Source organism: Leopardus geoffroyi, chromosome A2 (genome assembly GCF_018350155.1).
Source record: "Leopardus geoffroyi isolate Oge1 chromosome A2, O.geoffroyi_Oge1_pat1.0, whole genome shotgun sequence".
Classification (NCBI taxonomy): domain Eukaryota; kingdom Metazoa; phylum Chordata; class Mammalia; order Carnivora; family Felidae; genus Leopardus; species Leopardus geoffroyi.
The window spans coordinates 14,015,318-14,029,215 of record NC_059331.1 but is presented as its reverse complement, the minus strand read 5'-3'; positions in this window follow the sequence as shown (position 1 = coordinate 14,029,215).

Below are 13,898 nucleotides of genomic sequence, written 5' to 3'. Positions count from 1 at the left end.
CAAAATCAGGAAGTGTGAGTCCTCCAATTGTTTTTAAGGTTGTTTTCTGGAGGAGAAATGTCTATTCAAGTCCTTCGTCTCTTTTAAATTATTTATATTTTTATTAGCATTGTAAGAGTTCTTTCTGTATTCTGGATACAAGTCCCTTGTCAGACGTGTGCTTTGCAAATGTTTTCTCCCAGTCTGTGGCTTGTCTTTTTCACTCTCCTGACGGTATTTGTCACAGCAGAAATGTTTTGAATTTTGGTAAAGTCTACCCTACCTGTTTTCTGTTTTGTTGACTGTGCTTTTTATAACCAACTAAGGGACTATTGCCTCATCCAAGGTCACAGATATCCAAGGTCTATATGGTAGGGGTCCAACCTCATTCTTTTGCATGTGGACATCCGGATGTCCCAGCACCATTTGTTGAAAAGATTGTTCTTTCCCCACTGAATTGTCTTGGCACCCTTGTCAATGTTTTTTTAGTGTAAGTATGTGCCATGCAATATTTGGAATACGCTTAGGCTAAAAAAATTATTATATGTTCATCGGAAATTCAGATTTGCCCTGGGCGTCCTGTATTTGTATTTGCTGAATCTGGCAACTCTATACTGGCATCTAGTGGGTAGAGGCCAGGGATGCTGCTAAGTGTCCTACAACCCACAGGTCAGTCCCCTCAACCTCAACATGAAATCTGGCCCCAAATGTGAAAAGTACTATTCTCCTGCTGTGAAACAAACATGGGGACAGCATCACCTGACGACCAGCGAGTTGGTGGCACTGGCCCGTTTTTCCGGAAGTAGAAACCGAGGCTCAGAGCAGTGAAACACACTGCTTTTGAAATCCAACGCTAGGGGAGTTGGGGGTGGGATTTGCCTGGATAGTCTTAAAAATGGTCCAGGAGAGGGGCGCCTGGGTGGCGCAGTCGGTTAAGCGTCCGACTTCAGCCAGGTCACGATCTCGCGGTCCGTGAGTTCGAGCCCCGCATCAGGCTCTGGGCTGATGGCTCAGAGCCTGGAGCCTGCTTCTGATTCTGTGTCTCCCTCTCTCTCTCTCTGCCCCTCCCCCGTTCATGCTCTGTCTCTCTCTGTCCCAAAAATAAATAAACGTTGAAAAAAAAAAAAAAAACATTTTAAAAAAAAATGGTCCAGGAGAAATTGTCCCAGAAGGGAACCATGAGGCCTTTCAAAGGGGCTGGGTATCCCCCTTGCTGCAGGCATCTCAGATTTGAAGGACTCAATCTCCAAGGAGCCCACCCCCCCCCCCCACACCAGGCACTCAGATTGAGAAGGTTCTGGATGGTCCCAGATACCTGCATTGTTAACACTGACCCCTCCGCGCCACCCCCGCCCCCTGCTGAGGGCTTTTTTTTTTTTTAGGATGTCACATGGAAAGGATGAGAAAAAATAATGCTTGGTTTGGCTATATTCTCATCACTGGGAGTTCTGCGACCACTTTTGTTGACTTGGTTACTAGTTGTTTAAAAATCTAACAAGCGGGGCGCCTGGGTGGCTCAGTCGGTTAAGCGGCTGACTTCAGCTCAGGTCATGATCTCACGGTTCGTGAGTTCAAGCCCTGCATCAGGTTCTGTGCTGATGGCTCAGAGCCTGGAGCCTGTTTCAGATTCTGTGACTCCCTCTCTCTCTGACCCTCCCCCGTTCATGCTCTGTCTCTCTCTGGCTCAAAAATAAACGTTAAAAGTTTTTTTTTTTTTTTTTAAATAAAAATCTAACAAGCGAAGGATGCCTGGGTGGCTCAATCGGTCAAGCGTCCGACTTCGGCTCAGGGCATGATCTTGCAGTTCATGAGTTTGAGCCCCGCATCGGGCACCACACTGACAGTGCAGAACCCGCTTGGGATTCTCTCTCTCTCTGCCCCTGCCCCGCTTGTGTGCACATCCTCTCTCTCTCTCTCAATAATAAATAAATAAACTTTAAAAAAAAAAAAACCTCTAACAAGCAAAATTTAACATTTGCTTCCTATAATAGGTTGAATGGTGTTCCCCCAAAAGATATGGCCAAGTCCTGCCCCCCCACCCCAGGACCTATGGATGTGATCTTATTTGGACAAAGGGCCCTTGCAGACCTACTTAAGTGAAGGACCTCTAGAGGAGATCGTCCTGGATTTAGGGTAGGTCCTGACTCCAATGACAACTGTCCATATGAGAGACAGAAGAAGAGACACACATAGCGAGAAGGTCATGTGGACACAGAGGCGGAGTTTGGAATGATGGGACCACAAGCCAGAGAATACCTGGGGCCCCCACAGGCTGGAAGAGACCAGGAAGCGTCCTCTGGCTTTGGCAGGAGCACGGCCCTGCTGACACCATGAGAGGATAAATTCATGGCCTAAAAGCCACCCAGTCTGGCGTGACTTTTTACAGCAGCCCCAGAAAACTAATACCCCCACCAGGTACCCTTCATCCAGAACCCTCCATTCAACTTATGCTCTATTTTGGGGGGGGAGGGGCGGGTAACTCTATGTGTTACTACAAATGCATGTCCATTTTTAGCTGGATTGTGTTTAACTTTATAAAGGTCATCGTGCTGTCTGTGATCTTAGGGACACTTACCCTTTCTCACGTGGTGATTCTATTTCTGAGCTGTGGCCATGTTGGTGCCCATTTCTCAAGGCTTCTGATGGCTTTCTGGTCTCCTCTAATCAGCATTGAGCCACGTTTGCCCAGCTGTGGACACCTCCAACACATCCAGCAACTTCTCTCGGCCCAATTGTAGGGCAGGTGAATATTCCACTGGAAGAGGGGGAACCGGCTCCTGGTTCAGCACGGCCACCGTAACACCAGCAACCCCTTCCGGCCCCATCTGTGAGGTGCCCCAGGACCCCCATTCTCACCACGCTGGGTATCATCTCACTTGGTCATTTTTTCCAAACAGCTGGATGCGAAGTGGTATCTCACGGAGATATTCAGGTTATTCTGACGCAACTTTTTAAAAGATTGAATTGAAAAAATTCACATAACATAAACTTTACCGCCTTAGCAATTCTAAAGTGGACAATTCAGTGGCATTTAGTGCATTCATGACGTTGTGCAACCATCGGCTCTATCCAGTTCCAGAACATTTTCGTCACTTTAAAAGGAAACCCTGGGCCTTTCATGCAACTTTCAAGTAAAACTAAGCAGCTGTTCAATTGGCATTCAATCTTTGTTTGTTTTTCCTGTTTGGGAGAAAACCAGGTTTGTGTGTATGAGACAGAGGGTCCCTGACTGTGAAAGTAGCATATTCTTTTTTTATTTTTATTTTTTATCTAAAAAAAAAAATTATTTTTCAACGTTTATTTATTTTTGGGACAGAGAGAGACAGAGCATGAACGGGGGAGGGGCAGAGAGAGAGGGAGACACAGAATCGGAAACAGGCTCCAGGCTCTGAGCCATCAGCCCAGAGCCCGACGCGGGGCTCGAACTCACGGACCGCGAGATCGTGACCTGGCTGAAGTCGGACGCTCAACTGACTGCGCCACCCAGGCGCCCCTATTCTTTTTTTAATTTTAATTCTAATAGTTTAAAATTTGTTTGTTTATTTTGAGAGACAGAAAGCGAGCGGACATGTGAGCAGGGGAGGGGCAGAGAGAGAGAGGAAGAGAGAGAATCCCAAGCAGGCTCCACGCTGTCAGCACAGAGCCCAATTCAGGGCTCGATCACACACACTTTGAGATCACGACCTGAGCTGAAATCAAGAGTCGGACACTCAGCCGACAGCCACCCAGACGCCCCTAAAAGTCATTCTCAGTATATTCTTTTTTTTTTTTTTAATTTTTAAAAAATGTTTCTTTACTTTTGAGAGAGAGACAGAGCACAAGCAGGGGAGGAGCAGAGAGAGAGGGAGACACAGAATCGGAAACAGGCTCCAGGCTCCGAGCTGTCAGCACAGAGCCCGACGTGGGGCTCAAACTCACGGACCGCGAGATCGTGACCTGAGCTGAAGTTGGACGCTTAACCTTCGACTAAACCACCCGGGTGCCTCCATTCTCAGCATATTCTTGATGCTGAGAAAGAAAGAAAAAATCAGACAACACAGAAGAGTGGAATATAAAACCACCTGGAGCCTCACAACCCAGGCCACAAGGTCGACCCTGATCTCCTGCCCGGACGGTAACATGAAAAAAGCTGACACGAGGAAGTGATGGCAAGGATGAGGAGAAACCAGAACTCTCTGGCACGCAGGCTGCTAGAAACGCAAAACGGCCCAGTGGCTTGAAAAGGCAGGTTGGCAATTTCTGCAAAAGGTAGTGACTGACCCACCACGGGGCTCGACTCTTCCCTCCTTGGTGTCTCCCTGACAGAAACGAAAGCGGGTGCCCATCAGAGATCTGGGACATGAATGCTCACAGCATCGTCCCCTATGGGAACAAGCCCAATGTCCGTCATCCGGGCAATGGATGAACCACAATGAACTAGGGACACTCACCACAGCACAGATGTGCCTTCAGGGCATGACGCAGAATGAAAAAAGCCAGACCCAAAAGGTTACGTACTGCAAGGTTCCGTTTATTTGCCATTATAGAAAGTGCAACGTGATGTCAACTGTCAGAAAACAGATCAGAGGTTGCCCGAGGAGAGGCGAGGGAGAGGCACGACAAAGGGCAGGAGGGAACGTTTGGGAGAGACGGCTGGGTTCACTGTCTTCGCCACGGGGACAGCTACGCCAAATGCATCAGATCGTTCACTTTGGCCACGGAGGGCAGCCCATCGGTGAGCGAGCTAGAGCAGGCCCGGATTCACATCCCTGCCCGGCCACTGGCTTGCTGTGTGTGTGACCTCTCTCCCATGTCTCCGCCTCCCGATGCCTCACCTGTGAAATGGGATTCTAGTGGCCCCAACACCCCACGGAGTATAACTTAGGGCAGCACCTAGCCCGCAGCCATCAAGCACTGGCTCGTGGCGAATGCTCAGCTCTGCTTTGCTTTGTCCACATTTTAACAACTCATCATTGAAATTAAAAAAAAAAAAAAAAAAAAGTCATTTCAGACCATGCCAAAGTCCCATCGGGTTTCCACCACGGGTGCGTATGGTGTCTCTCTCTCTCTCTTGACCCCTGGCTGGGTCCCCCCCGTAGATCTTGGCCAATCCGGGCCCATCCCACTTGGTGACTTAAGCCAGCGTGGGCTGCACTCCTGAATGCACCCGCCAGTCCCAAATCCAGAGCTCTGCCCCACGTCCTGGTCCAGCCCCTCCTCGAGTTCCCTGCCAGCCTGCGAGTCCAGGAAACTGGAATTCTTCTCTCGCACCAAGAGAGGTCCCTCAAGGGTAAGCAGCGGCCGTGGCCACAGGGAAGTTCCACAACTCCGGAGGAAGGCTACTTGGGATTGCAGCCGCTTCTCCCAGCCCAGCCGCCAGCCTTTTTTGCAACCCCCTCTCGTTGGGGTCCCGGCTTCCGCAGATGTGGCCCTCACCCTGCCCTTGCTGAGATGGGGCCAGCTCCGGCAAACCTGGACCCCAGTTAGGGCCCCCCCCAAGAACAGTGGGCTCTTGTGGGTTTCTGTGGGCGCCCCTCTGGGGCCCCATTCTTGCTTCAAAGGAGTTCTTTGTGAAACATAGATGTGTGGCCAAGGCCCCAGCGATGCTGGTGGGGAAAAGAAAAATAGACATGTGTGTGTATTTTATAGCTCTTCTCTGCTCCCTGAACGGCCTCTTTGAAGGTGACGATGGGTCACAGCAGGCCTCGGGTGGGAGGACAGCTGGCGGCCACCTTGATTCTAATTTGACCATACGTTGCTTTTTTAGGGGATGTGCTGGGGTGTCTGGAGAGGTGGGTTTTGGCTTGGCCTCGAAGCTCGGTTCCCACAGAGACTCAAGGCTCTGATTGTGGGTGGCAAGGCTCCGAGGAGGAAAGGCAGTCCCTGGGGACCCCCTTCGAGCCTCGCACGAGGCTGCAGGCTGGGAAATGTCTGGGCTGGGATTCCGCTGTGGCCATTTTAGAAGGTGTCGGGGTGGGAAATTAGCCCCTTCTCGTGGGCCCCGACGGCATGTCCACTGCCACCGGTCCCCAGAGAGCTGTGTGGCCTCTTCTAGCAGAGAGATGGATAAGCAGGGTCCTCAGGAGCCAGGAGCTGGTGTATTGTGTTTGAGGGGTTACCAAACGAATCAAAAGGAAAACGGACCACATCACACCCACTAGGATGATCATCATCTAAAGCGGAAAAGACCCAGCGTTGCCTCCCGGAAGTTTGTCTGTTGGTTGGTTGGTTTTAACATTTATTTATTTTTCAGAGACAGAGAGAGACAGAGCACGAGTGGGGGAGGGGCAGGGAGAGAGGGAGACACAGAATCGGAAGCAGGCTCCGGGCTCTGCGCCGTCAGCACAGAGCCCGACTAGGGGCTCGAAGTCACGAACGGTTAGATCATAACCTGAGCCGAAGTCGGACGCTCAACCGGCTGGGCCACCCAGGCGCCCCTGAATCTTCTGCTTTAAAATGGTGAATTGTGGGGCGCCTGGGTGGCTCAGTCGGTTGAGCGTCCGACTTCGGCTCAGGTCACGATCTCACAGTTCGTGGGTTCGAGCTCCGCATCGGGCTCTGGGCCGACAGCTCAGAGCCCGGAGCCTGCTTCGGATTCTGTGTCTCCCTCTCTCTCTGCCCCTCCCCCACTCACGCTTTGTCTCACTCTGTTTCTCGAAACTAAATAAATGTAAAATAAAAAAAAAATTGTAATGGTGAATTGGATGTTATGTAAATATCATCTCAACAAAAAGAGGACAGAGAGTGCTCGGAGAATCGATGAGGTGTTACCTGCAGGATATGTTGTAAGTGAAAAAAGAGTCACGGGGCATGCCGGAATAGAGGAAGTGACCCCCCCCCCCATGGACCCCATGTGCGCAGAGGTGTGAGAGGTGGACACGGGTCCTTCCGAGAATGGAAGGTGTCTGTGGAAGGACCTTATATCCAGATACACCTAGAGGTTTGTGGGAGCTGATGGAGGCTGGCAGGGCCATCAGACCACTCAGCTGCCACCCCAAGAAGGAGGGGAGGAAGGAGGGTGGGGAGAAGCTTGGGGTGGGAGCCATGAGAAGGTTCAGGCCAGGTTGAAGGAGTCCTCCTATTCCGGCCCTGCTCTCTGTCGCTGATAAGCAGGACTATTCCAGAAGCAGTGGTAGCCGGATCATCATTGTAAGCGGGAGTGCCTCCTGCTGACCTATGCGTCGCCCGTTTCTGCCCCATGACCCCTCCGTTCATGAGCCTCTCACGTGACCAATGATAAAGGCAGCCAACACCACCTGGCTGAGTCATGTGGTCTGTGTGGTTGCTCCGAGCCCCTTCATGGTGGATGCTTTCCGGAAGGTGTTGATGCTGATACGAAAATCCTCACGCCTGGTCCAGTCCCGTTCGCCCGTGGATGCCTCCGCCCCTGACTTCCTTGTCTCTGTCCTTTTCCTTATGGCCCCGGCCCAGGAATCCATGTAAGCTCTCATCCTAGGTCACCTCCCCCTCCCACAAAGTGGGGGGCTCAGGGGCTCCCTCACAGACCTGCTTACGGGGAAGGGTGCCTTTCCACTGCCCTTCAGACCCTCCTGCACGAGGCTGGACAGCAGCCACTGGCTTGTGCCTATGTGCTCAGAGCAGGCTCCAGGCTCTGAACTGTCAGCACAGGGCCCGACGTGGGGCTTGAACCCACAAACCGCGAGATCATGACCCGAGCCAAAGGCAGCCGCTTAACCGATTGAGCCACCCAGACGCCCCTCGATTTTTTAATTTTTATTTATTTATTTTTTTAATGTGTATTTATTTTTGACAGAGAGACCAAGTATGAGTCGGGGAGGAGCCGAGAGAGAGGAAGACACAGAATCTGAAGCAGGGCCCAGGCTCCGAGCTGTCAGCCCAGAGCCCGACGCGGGGCTCGAACTCACAGACTGCGAGATCATGACCTGAGCCGAAGTCGGACGCTCAACCGACTGACCCACCCAGGCGCCCCTCAATTTTTTAATTTTAAAGGCTGCTCAAGGAACCAGCCCTTTGTTCCAGCAATACCCGAAGGCAAGCCCCGTCTCCCAGCCTCTGGGGGGTGTAGGAGCGAAACTTCAAGAAGCATCCCTTAGCAAACCCAGATGGGTTTCACAAGGACTAAGCCCTCCCTCCTGACAGCTTTTTGCTCATTTCTCTATGAAGCCCACTTCCCTGTTCCCCCATTCTCCCTGTGAAAGCCAAATTGATGTTGAGGTCATGCCACACTGGGCCCTTTTCTTTTTTTAAAATTTTTTTTTTCAACGTTTATTTATTTTTGGGACAGAGAGAGACAGAGCATGAACGGGGGAGGGGCAGAGAGAGAGGGAGACACAGAATCGGAAACAGGCTCCAGGCTCTGAGCCATCAGCCCAGAGCCCGACGCGGGGCTCGAACTCACGGACCGCGAGATCGTGACCTGGCTGAAGTCGGACGCTTAACAGACTGCGCCACCCAGGAGCCCCTGGGCCCTTTTCTTATTGCAAGAGTATGTCCTGACTTTAGCTAGGGTCTGGCTTCATCTTGGACAAGAGGGAAACTTCAGTTTTGCCCTTGAGACCTTTCAGCTTACTGGATGAGGCCCACCCCAATTCCTTAGGGCCAACTGGTGTGGATGTTAATCACATCTACCAAAATGTCTCCACGGCGACACCCAGGCCGGTGTTGACGACTTCACAGCTTAGCCACGTTGAGATGTAACAATGTCCATTGCACTGTCTTGGGATCATCAAGGGCTCTGGCAGGATGAGTCCCTTCTTCTTCTTCTTCTTCTTTTTTTAAAGTTTATTTTATTTATTTTGAGAGAGAGAGAGTGAGAGAGAGAGAGAGGGAGAGCACAAGTGTGGAAGGGAAAGAGAAAAGGGGGAGAGAGAATCCCAAGCAGGCTCCGCACTGTCAGCGCTGAGACCTATGTGCGACTCAAACTCCTGAACCATGACATCATGACCTTAGCTGAGATCAAGAGTCAGATGCTTAGGAGCCACCCAGGAGTCCCAGGATGGGTCCCTCTTGTTCCCACTGTGTCCCCAGCACCTGACAGGGACCGGTGCACAGCGGGAGAATAGCAGGTGTTTGTTGAGTGAATACACAATGGAAACTATAGCAGCTCCCGGCTTTAGCCCAAGCCTCTAGGGAATTGTTCCCCAGTCTGGGGGACAGGGGTGAGGGGGGTTTGCTTAGCTGGAGAATCTGTAGAACCTGGGCCTCCGAGGAGGCCAAAGGAGGGCGGGTGGGGGTCTGAGCCACTCTGCAGAAGGAACAGTGGGGTGACAAGGCCTTTCCACTCTGCGGTCAGACTCCAGGCCTCGAGAGCCATAAAACAGCCCTGCTTGGGCTGGAAACATTTTCCTTTAATATGTTCCTGGAGGCGTTGGCAGGGCCTGTAAGGAAAATTCCAGGGGAATAAGGAGAGAGGTCTTCAGCATCCACTGAGGGCTGAGAGGTGGTGGCTAGACCCGGGGCTTTGGGGGGATCCAACTGTCCTGAGGGGAGTCCAAGGGACCCCGGGCAGAACCAGGCAGCTGTCAGTGCGTTATCTGGGTTCTGGGAGGATCCCTCGGACTGACGGACCTCCCTGAGCCTTGTGGTGGCGGCGACGGCGGGTGGCCTCACCGGTCGGAGACAGCTTTCCGCAGGAATTTGCATAAGGCTGTTTGGAGATGTTCTCAGCAAGCAGGAGCATGTTGAACCCACAGGGTGCTGAGGTCTGGGGAGGGAGCCTCCCAGGGCCCGGCACAGGGCCACGGGGGTACGGGTCTTATGTGCCTTCTGCTCATTCACCTCCTATGGCTCCCCACTGCCCTGGGATGGAATCCAGACACCGTCATTCCGCGTGCTGCCAGACCATCCGGTTCCACCACCCCAGGTGAGCTGGGCCCCACCAGATCCAAGAACGCCTCCTTGTTCTCTGTCACCTCCAGGCCTCTGCTCACACTGATGCCTACCACCCCAAGCACCCTCTGTGGCCTCTGACCTGGCTTACCTTTACCCTTCCTTCAAACTGGAGCTTACAGGAGCCTCTTCCTGGCCCCCCACGGCTACCTGTGTATTCCCCATCACAGCTGCGCCCACCCTGGCAGGTACTGAGAGCAGTTCTTGGTTATAAATCCTGGGGTGTTGCTGCGGGAAGTGAGGGGACCTCGGAGGGGTAGATGCCTCTCCAACTTTGTCATTGGGACCGGTATGTCCCTTTGTGCCCAGGAAGACACAACCCCACCGACAACGTGCCAGGCACAACGGGATGCACTTGGGCGGGGGCGGTGGGGGGGGGGGACGGTAAAACACAGTGTGTGTTGGCATGAACATACACAGATGATAATTTCAAACACTGGAGAGTATTTGGAAGAAAGTTGGGTGGTGGTATTTATGCGCAGGGGTTGGGGGAGACCTCCTGAGGTGGTAACATTTAAGCTAAGATTTGAAGGACGATAGGAAAGTATCTTGTAAACATAGAGGATGAGCATTCCAGATAGAAAGGATGACTGGCTCGTGGGGCCCCGGGGCAGGACAGGGCTCGGGAGCTGGAGGAACAGGGAGGGGGCCGGTATGGCTGGAGCAGAGTGAGTGAAGGCGGAGGAGACAGGCCAGAGGGATGGGCTGAGGCCATGTCACGTGGGGCCTTGCAGGCCACAGAGAGAAGGTGGGTTTTATTCTGAGAGAAATGGGGAACCATGAACGGTGTGTGAGCGGGAGGGAAACACGATCCGATTTATGATTTTGAGACATTCCCTGTGGCTGCTTTGGGGAGGAGGCTGGGGCAGCGTCCAGGCAGGAGTCAGGAGGGCAGACACCGGGGCCGGACGGCAGAGGAGGAGAAGTGGTTGGAATTGTGTGTTTTGGAAGCCGAGGGGACAAGAGCTATTGAAATACTGGACAGAGGGGGCCAGGGAGGAGTCTCAGACGCCACCCAGGTCTCAGGCCCAGCACTGAGTGAATGGTGGGGTCGCTGCCTGAGACAGGAAGACTTGGAGAGGTGACGTCAGGGACCAACAGCCCCACCTTGGCCGTGAGCTTGTGGTGTCTGGTTGGACCCATGTGCCTGGGCTGGCTGGCCAGACTCCAGATGGAACCGTGGGCTTTGCAGGCAAAGAATGGCCTTTGATGTCTGGGCCTGGATGGCGTCCACCGGGGAGAAGCAGGCAGGGGGCACGGGCCAAGCCCTTTACGCCCAACTTTTGTGCAAGCAGGCAGGGCCCGCCCCGGGCCCTTTTATTCCAGCTGGAAACCGGGACCAAATTGAAAAGTCCAGATGTGGAGTTGGACGCAGTCCCGTGACCGTGCGGTCTGGGGAGGCCCAGCGGCCAGGCGTCCAGTGGGTCAGGCCTCCGTGTGGCCTCGCTGGCCACCGCCCGGCCGGGTGTGGGGGGCAGGATGGCTTCGCCTTGAGTCTCTGGCTGCAACAAAGGTTAAAAAAATAATCACCAGCCCCGAGACCTCGCCCCTCCCGTCATCAACCCCAGCGCCGGGTGGAAAACCGGGCCCCGGGACCCCCGCCAGCCCACAAGGCTTGGGACTTGCCCAGGGGCCCGTTCAGGAGCAGGGGCAGGGGTCAAGAGGGCAGAAAGCTGGATCCCAATCTTTCTGTACCCATGAGAGGTGATTCAGTTTTCCATCTGGAAAATGGGGCATTGTTCTAGAACCACATCATCCTCAAGTTCTGAAACACCTACTGTGCACTAAGCCCGGGGCCAAGTGCTGGGGACTCGAATGTTGGACAAGCCAAGGCCAGTTCTGCCCTCACAGCTTCCTAGGTGGGCTGTGGAGGATTTGTTGGGGCACCTGGGGGGCTCAGTCGGTTGAGCGTCCGACTTGGGCTCAGGTCATGATCTCAGGATTCGTGGGTTCGGGCCCCATGTCGGGCTCTGTGCTGACAGCTCAGAGCCTGGAGCCTGCTTTGGATTCTGTGTACCGCCCCCCCCCCTCTGCCCCTCCCCCACCTCTCAAAAATAAATAAACATTAAAAAAAATTTTTTTTTTAAGATGAAGGATTTGCTGGACAAGGGCTGTCACACCCTTGGGACTTGGTTGTTCCATCTCTATGATAGGGATAAGAATAGCCGTCAGTCACCTCTGAGAGCCACCATTATTCCTGGGACAGCTTCTTCTTGCTGGACTGTGTATGACCCAGCTTGGAGCACCACGGTCAAGACCCCCATGGTTCCAAATGTTCCAGGCCAAGGGGGCAAGTTGACTGTTGAAAATCAGGTCTTCTGCGGTGCCCGGCTGGCTCAGTCAGTGAGCATGTGACTCCTGATCTCAGGGTTGTGAGTCCGAGTCCCATGTTAGTTATAACGATTACTTAATTTTTTTTTTTAATTTTTAATGCTTATTTCCTTCGAGAGAGACACAGACAGAGCGTGAGCGGGCAAGGAGCAGAGAGAGAGGGAGACACAGAATCCGAAGCAGGCTCCAGGCTCCGAGCTGTCAGTATAGAGCCCGACGCGGGGCTCGAACTCACGGACCATGAGATCATGACCTGAGCCAAAGTCAGACGCTTAACCGACTGAGCCACCCAGGCGCCCCAAAGCTAATTTTTTTTAAAAGGGCGGGGTGGGGTGGGAGGGGAAGGTAGAGATTGGAATCAGATCCCCCTCGTGTTGACTGTGTGGTCCTGGGCAAGTGTCTTACCCTCTCTGGGCTCCCTGCTTCCCTCCCTCCCAGCTCTGGATCATGGTCACCAACCTGATCTTAATGATTCCCTTCAGTTGTACATTTTCCCATTTCAGCCCTTTGGGGCTTGAGGCAGGGCTGGGAGCAAGGGAGCCAAACATCATTTGAGCTGCCTTGGAACTGGTGATGGTGTGAGAAGGCCCCTCCTGTGGGCTCCTCCACTATTCGCCAGCCATTGGGAAATAACAGGCTGGCGGTGCAGCCGTTCTGGGCGAAGCCCATTTCCGGTGATGTTCAAGGTTGCCTGGTACCCGGGAGAGGTCAAGAGGCCACCAGAGCAGGGAAGGGCCTTGACGGGGCCTGGAGCCGCCCTCAGCGGCACCCTTCCGGCACCCTTCCTGGGTCAGATCTGGGACTGCCCCCCTTCCCAAGGGCAGAGGACAGCAAGAAGGGCCTCTGACAGCGATTGGAGATGGAGGTGGAGGACGAGGCCTTGGCACACCGCCAGGGTCGTCCCCCTAACAGCCTGGGATCCAGAAAGCCCACGGAGGCAAGAGTGAGGGGTGGGGGATCCAGTCTCTATACCGTTTGCCTACTCAGAGTGGCGTCCAGGAGGGGCTCACCGCCACCCCTAGGAACACGCACTCACACCTAGAGAGGCCGGCTCAGCCCAGACCACGGTGATTGGCTCGGGGAGGGGCATGGGACGCGAGCTGGGCCAATGAGAGTCAGCCCTGAGACCCGCTGGGCCTATCAGAGGAAAGATGCTCTGTTTCCTCTAGACCTTGGCTGGGACCAATGTAAGCCTGGCCCACCTTGCTGCCCCAAGGGGCCTGAAGAGCACCGACCAGGGAGGTGCAAATCAGGGCTACGAGGAGATACCACCTCACACCCGCTAGGATGGCCATAGTCACAAGCCTGAAAGCGAGTGTTGGCAAGGAAGTGGATAAACTGGAACCCTCGCGAATGGCTGGCGGGGCTCGTCAAGCGGCGCGGCCACTGTGGAAAATAGTGTGGCAGCTCCTCAGAAAATTAAGCATCGCGTTGTAGAACCCAGGAAATCTCACGCTCAGGCATGAGAGTCAAGAGAACTGAAAACAGGTATCCAAACAAAACTTTGCACAGACACGTTCCAGGCATTCGTTATTTGCAATTGCAAAAAAAAAAAAAAAAAAAAAAAAAAAAAGTGCAACAAACCCAGACGTCCATCAGCTGGAGAATGGATAAACAAAACGCGGTCTATGCGGCCGATCAAATGCTATTTAGGCATAAAAAGGAATGAGGCTCTGATACCTGCCGCAACACGGATGAACCTTGAGGACGCGCTCAGTGAGAGAAGCCAGACACAAAAG